The sequence below is a fragment of the Lathyrus oleraceus genome, chromosome 7, assembly GCF_024323335.1.
Source record: "Lathyrus oleraceus cultivar Zhongwan6 chromosome 7, CAAS_Psat_ZW6_1.0, whole genome shotgun sequence".
In the NCBI taxonomy this organism is placed as follows: Eukaryota; Viridiplantae; Streptophyta; class Magnoliopsida; order Fabales; family Fabaceae; genus Lathyrus; species Lathyrus oleraceus.
Window position 1 is genome coordinate 416,041,415 of NC_066585.1, and position 14,533 is coordinate 416,055,947.

Here is a 14,533-nt window from a genome sequence, read left to right on the forward strand (position 1 = left end):
CCAGAGATTTTAGGAAGGCTACCATTCGAGGTTTCCAGTAGTCATAGTTGGATCCATCCAAAATAGGTGGCATGTGAACAGATCCTCCATCTCTCTCCATAGTACCAGAAAGTGTCATCCCTAGATCTCACCCAGAACCAGAGCAAGATGCCTGCTATGATACCAATTGAAATCCTGGTATCAGATATGAGATGTCGAAGGTAATGTCACGATACTAATATCTGAATAATACAAATAGGATAAAGATAAAGAACTGTAATGCAAAAGACACAAGCAATTGTTAACCCAGTTCGGTGCAACTAACCTACGTCTGGGGGCTACCAAGCCAGGAAGGAAATCCAATAAAATAGAATCAGTTCAAAGACTCTCAGTAAACAACACAAGTTACAGTCTTTTTCACCTAATCTCTACCCGTGTGACTTCTACCTAAGAACTCTTAGATATGAGATCCCACTCACTCCCCCTCAATCACACCAGTGATATTAAACAAGAATTACAATGAAAAGAAGACACTCTTCAAAGACACACACTTGATCTTACTTAACAGCTTCGATCAAGTAGACACACACTCATGCTTAAAAGCTTACAGTGACAAATTACAACTCAAAAATCAGACCAATTCAATCATCTTTGGATGAATTGAATGGCTTACAAGTCACACGACCACACAAGACTTAAACCCTTGTTCTCTCTCAATATTTCGCTATGTATTTATTGTGTATAAAATCAGGTTTTCCATGTCCTTTTTATAGAAGCATTCAGCTGGGCTTGGACATCATAAAACCCTAAAACTATTTTCCTTTTAAATCTTCTCATGACAGTTGATTAGATCTCTTTGGAAAATAAGTTAATCACGTTGTAATTAATGATTGATAGCACGCTCAATTAACTCATCAATCATACACAGATTACCATTAAAAATGCAATCACATAATACATAACATTCAGACTGAATGTTCTGTATACAGATGTCATGACATCCTAGAACAATCCTACATAATTATATTTTCAACAATCCTGCATAATTATAGTTTCAACATCCAAAAGGTACATGTGACACCTTGTTAACACTCTTGGTTTTACCAAAATTGCTGCCAACACCTAGAACCAACAATCAAAATCGAAGAGCCAAGGTTTAACACCTCACAAGGCAAAAAATGTCATATGCCAAAGTCTATGACTCTCAGGCCGAAGATTAAAATCGAAGAGCCAAGGTTTAACACCTCACAAGGCAAAGAGTGTCAGATGCCATAGTCTATGACTCTCAGGGCGAAGATCAAAATTGAAGAGCAAAGGTTTAACACATCACAAGGCAAAAAATGAGATTAGAAGAGGGTGTACAACCACAAGTTGCTGATAGCCAAGGATGCTCCATTATTTGGGTGTTCAAAGATTGATCGATAGATAGAGTAGATTGATAAATAGGTAGCTCGCGAAGAATCTGAATTCTCCTGCCTACGTATCCTTATAGTGCAATAAGGAAATCAGAGCTTTCGTAGTTCAACCCACTAGGGCTGAAAACAAGAATGATTGGAGGCAAAAGAATATGTTGAATGATTGAATTTGAATCATTAGACTTGATATTTGTAGAATAAGAATCACACGAAAGTCTATGAGTAAAGGTGGATACGATAAGCAACGAGCCAAACGCCTCGCACCCAAAGATATCCAGAATGAGTGTAGGAAAGCTCTAGCCTCATTCCTTCTTTACCACTTAAGGCTCGTGACATGTAATTCTCGTCTTAACTTTCAAGTGGAGAGAGAAGAATATCTTAGTAGTTGTTTCTTGCGTTGAATATGAAGACCTTAACAATCGTTCGATTTGAATTGCACTAAAGTCTATGAATAAAGGTGAATACGATGAGCATTGGGTCATACGTCCCATACCCAAAGATACTCAGAATGGGGGTAGGAATACTCCAGTCCCATTCATTCTCTATTGCTTAAGGCTCGTGTCGTACAACTCGATTCATGATTGATAAGTTGTTGATGTAGTCCTTTGCTTGTTGCACTAATGCTTTGTGAAGAGAGACTTGTCAATCATATGATTCAAATTATGCTAAAGTCTATGAATAGAGGTGAATACGATGAGTGTTGGGTCATACGTCTCATACCCAAAGATATTCAGAATGGGGGTAGGAATACTCCAGTCCTATTCCTTCTCTATTGCTTAAGGCTCGTGTCACACACTTTGAATCACTTTCAACAAGTGTTGATACCTTTGTAGTGCTTGAGAAGTAGTCCACTTTGCTATCTATGCTTGATTGATGTTGACTTGAAGTCTTGATCTTGCATTTGAGCCTTGAGGTCTTGAGCTTCAGAGATTCAGCGTATCCACAATAGCTTGAGCGTAATGAACTTTCCATCTTAAGTGATCAAGGGTCTTTTGATCACTTGAATTAGGCTTGGGGCTTACAGCACAATTACAAAGGATTTGATTGACCAAAGTGTCCTTTGGTCAACACTAATCAATGAGATTAAAATAATAGTTGAACTATGTACAATAATAAATCCTATTGAATTAATCATCTAAATAAAATCAGACAATTCTGATTGAGACCTAAACTAAAGGATCATGTATAATGTCATATTAAAAGGGTCTAAAGTTATTAACCTAATTATTCGATCAAAGTATATTTAATCAAATAATTAAATCAATCAAGGGAAATCAAGTCAAGAATTAAGTCAAGTTATTTATATCAAGATTAAGACATCATGAAGAAAAAGTCAAAGGAAGTAAAGTGTCAAAATTAGTGCCAACACGTAATCCTAATTTTCTAGCTATTTCTAATCTAACTCTAATTATGAAAATTAATTCTAATCTATGAATTTAATCCTAAAATTAATCAATTTAATCCTAAATAATCAAGAGAGCTAAAATCCTATTTTTATTACAAAACTATATTAACTCTAATATGAATTAAACAAAAATTAGACTCTAAAAATAATTGTGCATGGCTATGATGATTTTTATGAAAAATGCATAGGATTATTTTCTAACTAGATTAAATGCATAGGATTATTTTCTAACACATAATCTAGTAGACAAATCCAAATGCCACATGCGTTAAATTATGTATTAAAACTAACATTAGAATGTGGTAACTTATATAATATGGTGTAGAGTAAAATGTAATATTATTAAGTATAATTATAATATAATATATACATAATAGAATAGTAAAAAAATGGAATAAGAAAATAATAGTAGCAGCCGACTAATCTGTGTTCTTAAGATTCATCAATTTTGAAAAGTCCAATGCCATGTAGTTAATTTAAAAGTTCAGCTCATGAAAATCAAAGTATCCTAATAATATAGAAAAAAATAAATTATATAGCAGGTTAGAAATGGAATGAATGCATTACCAAGTAGCAGTTATTAATTAATGATTGAATATTGATAAATACATATTAATAAGATATAAAGCTAGTAATAAAGCATTAATAGAAAGAAAAACAACAGTAACACATAGTAATTATATAGTTGAAATAATATAGAAATAATTATATAGTAGTAATAATAACATGAAATACTAACAGTAATACATGTTTAACAAAAATGCATAGCAGTATTGGAAGAAGTGAAAATATTACTCCATCCGTCTCAAAAAGTGTCTCATTTGTACTTTTTTTCTGTCTCAAAATAATTGTTCTTTTACGATATCAATGCAACATTTATTATTATTTTTCCATTACCATACCCCTATTTATTAGCTTTTACTTTATTCAACCATTTTTTTCACTATAATTAATAGGGGTATTCTAGTAATTGATATTAGTTTTATCATCAAAACCAACACATCTAATCATTTTCTTAAGAACCGTGAATTATTCAAATTGGACACTTTTTATGAGACGGAGGGAGTAGCTTCGAACAAACTTCTGACAACGGTCAACGAAATCGAATTTGACAAGTTAATATATTGTTGGAATTGGAATTTCACAAAGAAAACAAATATATATTGCAAATTGCGAAATAAACTACAAATTATACCGAAAAAAGCAAAAAGTGGACGAAAAAACCGATTAAAGAATGAGTCGGTTCGGTTAAAATATGCATCGGAATAAAAATAGTAAATATATATTCATGATCAGCACAAAAAATCAATTCAAATGGTATATTCACATGTTAATAATAGTTAAGAATTGAAAAATCACTATTTTCAAGGTTAGGTGTCTTATGCAAAAATAAGTGATTATTTAATAAGCAACATCAAAACAGTAGCTAAAATTGAACAACAAGCAAAAATACAATATTTCATAGCGAGGGTGTGGAAGAGATAAAGGATTACCGACAAAGCGGAGATTTATTCTGGTTAGTGTTGAAAATCGAAGCGCCGAAAAGAAACCCGGAAAACTTCAAGAATAAGCTCCATTAATCCAATTAACTTCCGAGCTTTGGTAATTATTCTTGATGATGAATGAATGTAGAAGATAATGTAGAAATTGTTGATGGATGATTTTTTGATGATAATGCTTGTATTGTTGATTGATAATTATTGATGATGATGTAAAAATTGTTGATGCCTAAGTTCCACCATTTTAGAACTTCAATGTGAAGTTCTAAATGGTGATTAAGATGAACATTGGTGAGGGTGAGGGGCAAGATGAATATTGAGAGAGAAATTGAGAAGAAAAAGTGGTAGAAAAATAATGATTAATTGTGAATTTTCCAAGTTAGGTTAGTTATACCCCTCAAAATGTGAAAAATAACATGTTTATATAGAATTGATATGTGAATGATCATCATTGGATTATGATCCAAGTAATTGGTTTATCAACGGTTAGGAGTTAATTTAATCCTTAGTTGCGGATCACCAATTTCAACCATAGGATTAAATGTTAAGAGTGACTAGCATTGAGTGAAAAAATGGAGGTTGAGATTTGTGTTTGTTTGGAAGTTTTGTGTTAGTTTGGAAGTTATGGTAGTTAAAGATAATTAGGTAAATTGATGGCTTGTGGAGAAATAAGTAGTTAAGGATAGTTAAAGACCAATGGTGTTGGAGTTTAGCAAAAGTACAAAGTTAGGATGTAAGGCAAAAAGTCACTAGTAATTAACTTGAATTTTAATGTCTTTTCCTTTGGTTTTTCACCACTTTTGCCTTGAATTTTGAGTGACATAATCCATGACTTTTAGTGCTTTTGAGAAATGATATTTTTCAATAAATGAATGAAATCTTCCTTTTATTCCAACTTTACCCTTTCCTTTGAATCAAAGCAAACCTCTGAATTAATTGATGATCATTTCAATCTCTCTCGATAACCATGAATCTCAAATAAAGAGATGATCCCTGCCACAAGTAATACGGGAAATAAATCTGAATAATTACCAAATAATATCCACCTTGAAAATCCACTTAAATTGATTAAATCCATTATCACCGAACCTTTGGTATAAATTTGTTACCATATGCAAATGTCGATGAATGCATGATCATATAGAAAAAAATTATGCAAATGAACAAAACCATAAGCTAAGCGAATTGAATAAAAAAAGTAGGGCAAATTTTAGGGTACGACACACGTGTATGAACCGATACCATCTATGGCAAGTTCGATGCCTACGCATTCGATTTCCCATATTGAACCTATTTTGACTTACATTGGGTCTAGGGGACCTCCTAACACCCCTCGCCAATTGGAAATGTTTTAAACAAGCCTTCAATACCCCCCGATTTCTTTATACCTTTTGGTGGTCGAGAACAACCATATGGAATGCCAACTTCAGTGATGGCAAGTTTACATAACGCTGCTTCGACATTTTCAGAACCAGTGGTTAATATAACCTCCCCATTACAAGGGTCATGATCTGGGGTTAACGTGAGTCGAAATAACCAATCTTTAGGCTTGGGATACCAAACACAAAAACCCAGCCTTACCAATAATTCTGCAGCAATGTGGAGACAACAGATGGACGAAATAAATCATGATATGGTCCAAATACTTACCCAAACATTGACCCCCGTTTTGAATCCTTTAATTCAAAATACGGCATAATCGAATCAGTAGATAACAACGCATATGGCACAAATGACTGACTTCTTTGGTGTACCACATCCTCATTGACACCCTCCAAGGGATTGGATAAGGGGAAACCAGAGAGTAACCTTCGAAGAAGACCCTACTATTAACCAAATTCCACAAAATCAACTGCCACCAGAGATGGTAAATCAGGGAGTGGGAGTCGAACCCCTTAGGGTTGAACCACAAATCCCCAGGGAGAGAGAGCCAAGGATAGTAATGGTAAATATAAACCAAAATGTTGATAATGTCATACGGCAGATTCGACATGATGATATGGCAGCAGATAACAATATAGCAACCATGGTCGAAAGGATTATGGTTCGAAATGGGGTAAACTTTGGCCTTCAAAGGCCAAATTATACGTTACCTTAGTCGGAATATATCCTACAGACAGAAACATTCCCTAGAATAAAAATCCCCAAACTCACTAAGTTTTCTGGGGATACTACTGAATCCACTTTCGAACATGTGGCTAGATATTTAATAGAGGCAGGAGACATTTCGAACAACGAAAACCTTAGGATAAAATATTTCCCAAGTTATCTCACAAAGAATGCCTTCACGTGGTTCATCACCTTGCCACAAAATTCGATCCATGCTTGGAATCAGTTAGAGAGAATGTTCCATGAGCAGTTTTACATGGGGCAAACAAAGATAAGTCTGAAGGAATTGGTCAATATTAAACAAAAGTTCACTTAGCCAATTGATGACTATCTAAATATATTTCGATTACTCAAAGCTAGGTGTTTTACACAAGTACTAGAGCATGAATTGGTCGAGATGGCTATTGGGGTCCTTGACTATTCTATCAGGAAAAAGTTAGACACCCAATATTGGAGAGGTATGGCCCAACTGGCTGATAGGGTTCGACAATTAGAACGCTTGAAGGAAGAAAAGGCTAGAGAAAATAAGAAAAAAAGAGTAGCCTATGTCGAATTCAGTAATGATGACAAATGATCCTATAATGAGCCTTTAGACTTCGACGAAAATGAGATTGACCTTGCTGAGTTGAAACAAGGGTCACCTTACGCTTGTAAGGTCTTGGCCCCATCAAATGGAAAGAACCCTATTGAACCAGAAAAGAATGATAAATTTCCTAAGAAAACATACACTTTCGATGTTACAAAATGTGACGAAATCTTTTATTTGTTAGTTAAGGATGGTTAAATGATAGTGCCTCTTGGTGCTAAATTGCCTCCTTTAGAATAAAGAAAGAAAATAGGGTTTTGCAAGTACCATAGTTTTTTGGGTCATAAAACATCTCAATGTTTTCTTTTCAGGGATCTTATTCAGAATGCTATCCAAGAAGGGAGACTCAAGTTTGGGGACAAACCTAGGAGCCAGATGAAGATCGACTCCAATCCTCTACAAATGATTGATGCCCACTACACAAAACCAGAGGAAGTAAACATGGTCGAGGCCACTGATTATTTCGACATGATCGAAGTTACTGAGGACTTCGTCAACAAACCTATCATGGTTAGGGTCTCTAAGCATCTTGATTAGGGATTCTTCAAGAAATTCATTTAGGAAGCTGTTAGAGATGCCACCAATGGGAACACTGATGGTTTAGACACCGGGATCATTGAAGATTCCAACCTAATGATAGTAACCAAAGAAACTGCTGATGGTTTCGTGCAAATAGATAAGGCTACTGAAGGCCTTTGATTGAAATTCCAGAATTTAGACATTACTAAAGATGTCGACATGGAGGTTAATATGGTCGAAATATCCCAAGAGACCTCCATGGAAGTTGACAATGAGTGTCGACAAGAAGAGTACAATAAAGTAGCCTTCCCCAAAGAAGACAAAACTTTGACTGAATCCTCCGGAGGTGCTAGAAGAAACAATTAGAGGTTATGTTGTGCCCCCGATGCAGCGCCGTGTTCGACAAGAAAGCAGCTCAAAACCTCGAGGGAGTAAGGAAGGCTAAAAATCAAAGGTGTCGGGGAGGCCTTAAAGATCAACAAGCTTTATAGCCCATAAGGGCTTTCAACCCAAGAAGATATTATCATCCAATGAGGCCTATGGTGAAGCTTGATGAAACAAAATGAAGGGGTCCTGCGGCCAGACCCATCTCCTTCAAACCCAACGCTGAGGCTTCAAATGGAAAATGGGTGAAGCCAGTCGATGGCAGAAAACGCGGCCATGGAAAATGGTAGAACTTCGAGGTAGATAGAGGTTCATCATTAACATACCGTAAGGAGTTCCAGGCTGACAAAAAAACATCCCACATCTCTAAAAACTACAAAGGAAAAAATCCCATGACAAGATCTCAATGGAGAAGGGAACATAGAAGGAGGAAAGCACAGAGGGACTCTGGCGAAAAGGAAAAAGTTGAGTCCAACACCAATGTGCCTGCAAGAAAAAAGGAGGACTTAATCCTTGACAAAGGAAATTTTAATACTCCAGCAGAAGCGGCCAAAGAGAAATATGATCGAATGGCTGCAGAAGACGAAATGCTGACGGATAACTTCGACTCTAGGTCAGAAGCTTCATTGAATATCTTAGTCGGTGTGGTATCAGTGATGCCCAGGGAGTTCGACCAAATAACAGAGGTCGAAGACACTAACAGCAATACAAAAAGAGAAATGGTTGCTCACAAGCCAGTATGTTATTATATGATGAACAATGGTTACATGGAGGAGCAGAATGCCTTCTTCGAGAGACCCGATGAGGCTATGAAGAGTCATTTTAAGCCTCTCTTTATTATTGGAAAGATTGAAGATGTCCTGATTAATAAAATCTTAGTGGATTGCGGTGCAACGGTGAATTTGATATTGTATCATATGCTGAGAAAAATTGGCAAATACGATACAAATGCCAAACCCCACAACATGGTGCTTTCCAATTAAAGAAGGAAATGTGGGTTCCACTCTTGGTGTAATCCAGGTCGAGTTAACTATAGTAACTATCACCAGATCAACAATGTTTATGATTGTGGAGACAAAAGCCAACTATAACTTATTACTTGGAAGAGAATGGATACATGGGGTTAGGGTTGTGTCATCTTCAATGCACCAACGAATCATCATATAGCGTCCAAATGGTATTGTGGAGAATATAGAAGAAAATCAAGGTTACTTCAAGACTCCTATCAACCACGTCGACAGACGCCAATTCGACAAACATTTGGCCAATATCGCTCCGTGTGACCCGACCAGTTTTGCATTTACTCCATACGATAATGCATATTGCTCCCTATGTTTGCACCCCAACAATGGCTTTCACTTTGGATATCTAGGAGCATCAGGAGTTGACCCTACAGGTTGGGGAGGCGAATTCAGTGCTGATGACTGAGTTTGAAGATCTAGAAAGGATTTCGGCTTATATAGCCAAAAACAAATAGCAATCAGCCTTGGAGGCTGAAGTCAAAAACATGGTTGTCAAAGCCAACAAGGAGTTCCATCAATTAGGTCCTGGAAGGCCCTTATCACTCATGCACATGATTTTTCCATGCATTGCCTTGCCTTTCACTATAAATAAGCATGCTTGGCTTCATCATTCAGCAACCTTAAGGCGCCTGATATGCTGCAAAACTCCATCCAAACCTCACTTTAAAGGAATTTATCTCTTTCATTTCAAAATTTCAGATCCAATTTTCAACTTCATTGGTTAATCATTGGACTTAAAATTCCTTGGCCTTGCTTCATCTTCATCCCAAGAGCAAACTGCAATCAAGAATTATGAAGAATCGTGCTCCATAGATCTATATTTCAAAGGTGGATGTTCAAACTTTTTTTCTTCCAAACTCATTGATTCTTGCTTGTTTCTTGTGTTTATTGGTTTGGATGAAGTCCTCTCATCAGAGGCATTTGAATTGTGCTTTTAATTTTGCAAAATCATCAAGTTCAGTTTGGACTCCATTATTTTCCTCTTCTGATTTCTCTTCCTATGGAGATCTAGAAGGAAAACCAATGGTACAGGGGTGATGTACATCACCCCAACTTTCCAATGATATGAGGATTGCTTCATTTGGTTAAGTTTTGTTTGTCTGCAACTTTGGCCGAAATCCCTGAGCTCGCCGGAGAAGACGGTGGTGTACACCACCGTCCGTTTGCCAGATTGAACATGGACCCTTGGATTTGTTTTCCAGATCTAATCAGAGCCTCTCATTCTTATGACTTTAGTTAATGCCTCGTGTGTCTCAATTGACTAAGGCATATGGTAAGCGCGCGATGAGATCCCTTGGATCTGCCAGGTCATTTAATGAAATGAATCCAACGCGCGTGGTTTTTTGCTATTTCTGAATTAATCCATTTTATTTCAAAAAATCATAACTCTTTCATTTTAATTCCAAAAAATATGGGACCAATTGCATTATTTCCCTTTTAATTTCTAGTTTCTAAAAATGATTTTTAATATTTTTTATTTTATCATTTGGTATTTTTTGTGAATTTTCTCTTTTATGGTTATTTTTAATTCATTTTAAATAGTTTCAAATATTCAAAAAATACAAAAATATTTTCTTAACCTTTTTGAATGATGATGGATCTATGAAAAATATTCTCATCAATTTATTAATTGATTTGAGATTTATTTGAGATTTTAGTTCAAATAGGTTATTTTTTATTCATGTTTAATGGTTTAAAAATAGTTTTTGGTTTCTAAAAATGCTGGAATTTTTTGTCAAACTTTGTTTGACCTTGTTGAACTTAGGATGATCCATTTGGCCTTTTCAAAGTTCATTTGAAATGGATTTGAAGTTTGACCTTTAATTGTTTATTTTAATTCAAGTATTATTTTAATTTTGAAAAATACCAAAAATATTTTATTTGTTTCTTGACTTCTAAGTTTCATTTTACTTCTATTTACTATTGTTGGACCTTGATTCCATCTATCTTTGGTCAATGTACTTTGCTTACTTCATTTGAATTTCCATTAATGTACATTCTTATTCATCTTCTTCTTCATCTTTTTTCTTTTTGATCAATGAGTTAAAGATTGGTGGTTAGCCTTGATATATGAGAAGCTTAACCTTCCTTGATTCAAATCTAATTCATCTTGATCATAGATAAAGTGAATGGCTTTGCATTAAGGATAGGTTGCTTCTTGATCAAGCAAAAAACCTAAATCAATACAAGATCATTCTCATTTTCTTTTGGCATGGCAAGTTGTAGGAGCTTGGCTTACTAGTCAAGGTCTCTAACTTGTGTTTGTTGCCTATATTTTTATTGACTGGCCTCAGATAGGTGTGACTACTACATTAGTCCACTTACGATTGCTTAACATAACGCTAAATTGCCTTATGGCACACTAACACTAACTATTGACCATTGACTTTTAATTCAAGTCATTTAATTCTTGCAATTTACTTTATGCAATTTAATATTCTTGTACATATTATTCATTTGCTTTTACCCCTTTGCTCACTTGAGCTCATGTTTATGGTAATGCAATTTGCCTTTTGCTCACTTGAGCACATAATTGTGTATATACTATTGTGCTTGTGTTTTGTTTTGATTGTTGTGAACCAAATGCAAATGGACAAAAGGACTTAGACTTTAGGACATTCCCTATGAAAAATGGAGTCAAAGAGAAACTAGGCCTCATGCCTTTAGAATGCTAAAACAAAGAAGAAATAATGTCAAAGAGCAACTAGGCCTCATGCCTTTAGAATGCTTAATCTTGAAGATGAACTTGAAAGGATCCTAACTTCTAAACTCCCTCTTGTCCATTCTTTATTTGCATTATAGAACTTTTTGATGTGTGTGTTCTTGTGCTAGGGATCCCAAACATTGAGCCAAATTGAAGAACCATTGTCATGAACATCCAAAGTGAGAGATACAAAAGCCATTGGAAGATTCCTAGGAGCTTGTCTTGATTGTGTGCTTGATTGCTTGAGTATTTGCTTATTTGCTTGCTTATTCCAAAGGATGAGAGCTACTTGGATCGTCACTATGATCTCAAGAAGGGAACTCCATTTATGGTTTTATTTCTCTTCTTTCATCTTTGTATGTTTAGGACTTAGCCATTCTTCTTCTTCCCTCCACTCTAACCCAAGCCAAAACTTTTTGTGCAAACATTAACATTTGTTTTCAAAATTAGAAACCTAAGCATTATACTTTTGATTTTCCAAACTTCTTCTCATAACACTTATTTGGAATTGAATCCTTAAGTCCACTTTGACCATATTTTGTAAATAATTTTCATTGGTAAATACAACTCACTCAATTGTTTTGTGGTTTCAATGGCCACTTTTATCAAAGCTTTTCATAAACATTAGCTATTAGGTTTGATTTATCCTTGAGGGTGATATAATACTCACCTATATCCTTAGTGAGTGACTATAAGACTTACATGCTTATTATAGGGTTAACCCCTCACTAGCATGTTGAAGCTCTCCTCACATGGTGGATTTGTGGTTTTAGGTTGAGTTTTCTCCCTTTGATAACAAAAGATCTTAAGGCTTTTGACCAATCAATTCACCAACTTCTTTTCAGATTTTTACCCCAAACTACGAGGTTTTGATCCTAATCTTTTTGAAGATGGTACGCAGGCAGTGGGTTTATCCATTCAAACACAAAATTGGAAATATTTTGTATATTCTTCTCTCATCTCCCCAATCATGTTTGCACAAATAACTTTCACAAATACCAACCTACTCTACAACAATTGTGAAAAGGGCTCCCTAGGAGTACCTAGGATGTTTTGGTGCTTAAAACCTTCCCATTGCATAACATACCCCCTTACCCCGATCTCTGACATTTTTATTAGTTTTTGACTTGATAAAACTTCTCGGTTTTTGTTCGCTTTCTAACCTTTCCTTTGGATAAATAGAAGTGCGGTGGCGACTCGAATTGTATGATTTACTTTTGATTTAGTCAATAAAATCTAAAGGTAACGAATACCCCGCTACAGAAAAGTGGCGACTCTGCTGGGGAATGAGCATTTGCCTAGTGGGTTTTGCCTACTTTTCACATTTGTTGTATTGTATTATTTATATTATTCGTGACATATTTTTGTTCAAATTTGGGATTACTATATTATTTGTAATGTATGAATTGCTTGATATATTAATTGCTTGTATGCTTGGTGATCTTTGTGAGATGAGTTCTATACCCGAACTCGAGTGCACTTAGGATAGGAGAATGGCATAGTCTTGTTGACTTGTGTGGAGTTATTCCTTAGCAAGTTGACTTGCAAGCCCATTCACTTGGTGGAGGTTATGTTGGGATCAATAATGTCACACGAGTAGTCGTGGTTAGGCATTACTCTTACCAAGCCCATCTTAGCCTATTTTTTTAGGATGTAGTGCGAAGATCGTTCAAGTGTAAGATTTGATACGACCGTTACGCGATACTACACTCATAAGAGTCTCTCTTAAGAATATTTTTGGAATACGAGTAGTCGTTCATCCGATAATATCCGAAAGATGGGATGATGACTATGGGAACCTCTTGTAGAACATGACTGACAGGTTTAACCCTAGTACACTCCCTTGGGTGGTTCTTAACCGAGACTCCATGCTCGTAACTTGCAACAAACCCTTGATTCATGGTTGATCCATTCTTGTATATCCTTAATATCAATGGAACTTGGGTGTTGATAAGGTGTAAACCATAATCCACCAAAATGGATGATTGATATTAAGGATGACTTGATCCATCCCATGACCTTTGTGTGGTGTGATTTGCTTGATCCTTGAGTGTGATTGTTGCATCCATGCATTCATGCATTCATATACATCCATATCATCAATAATGAGAAAATTTTCAAGGAACTTAAGAGGTCTATTTGCAAATTTTCAGACATGGATAGACAAAGAAGGAATACAAAGAAGTACAGTTTCAGACAACCCGACTTAAAAGAGTTAAGGAGTTTGACATCCCATGTATTAGATCCCTTGGAGTTCAAGGCTCGTCATGGGAAGCTTCTGTCTATTCTTGCTACTTAGGTGGATGAAGGTCTGATGAGTGTGTTGGTGCAGTTCTATGATCCCTTGTACCGTTGCTTCACATTTCCGGATTTCCAGCTTTTGCCTACGCTTGAGGAGTATGCCTATCTTGTGGGTATACCTATCCTAGATCAGTTGTCGTTCAGTGGCTTGGAGAGGGTTCCTACTTCTCAAGAGATTGCTGATATGTTGCATATAGATGAATCTATTGTGGGTGCCCATATGACTACCAAAGGTGGAATTCGAGGTCTCCCATCTGATTTCCTCCTTGCTCAAGCTACTTTGTATGGGAAGGCCATGAGTGAGGACGCCTTTGAGGCCATATTTGTACTTCTCATCTATGGGCTAGTGTTATTCCCCAACATCGACAAGTTTGTGGATGTGAACGCCATTAGGATTTTCTCTACTCTTAATCCCGTTCCTACTCTGTTGGGTGACACTTATTTCTCTTTGCATATGAGGAATGCAAAGGGTGGTGGTACCATTGTGTGATGTTTGCCTCTGTTGTACAAGTGGTTTATTTCGCACTTGCCACAGGCGGTCGCCTTCAAGGAGAACAAAGGATGTCTACGGTGGTCCACGAGACTTATGTCTCTCACTAATGATGATATC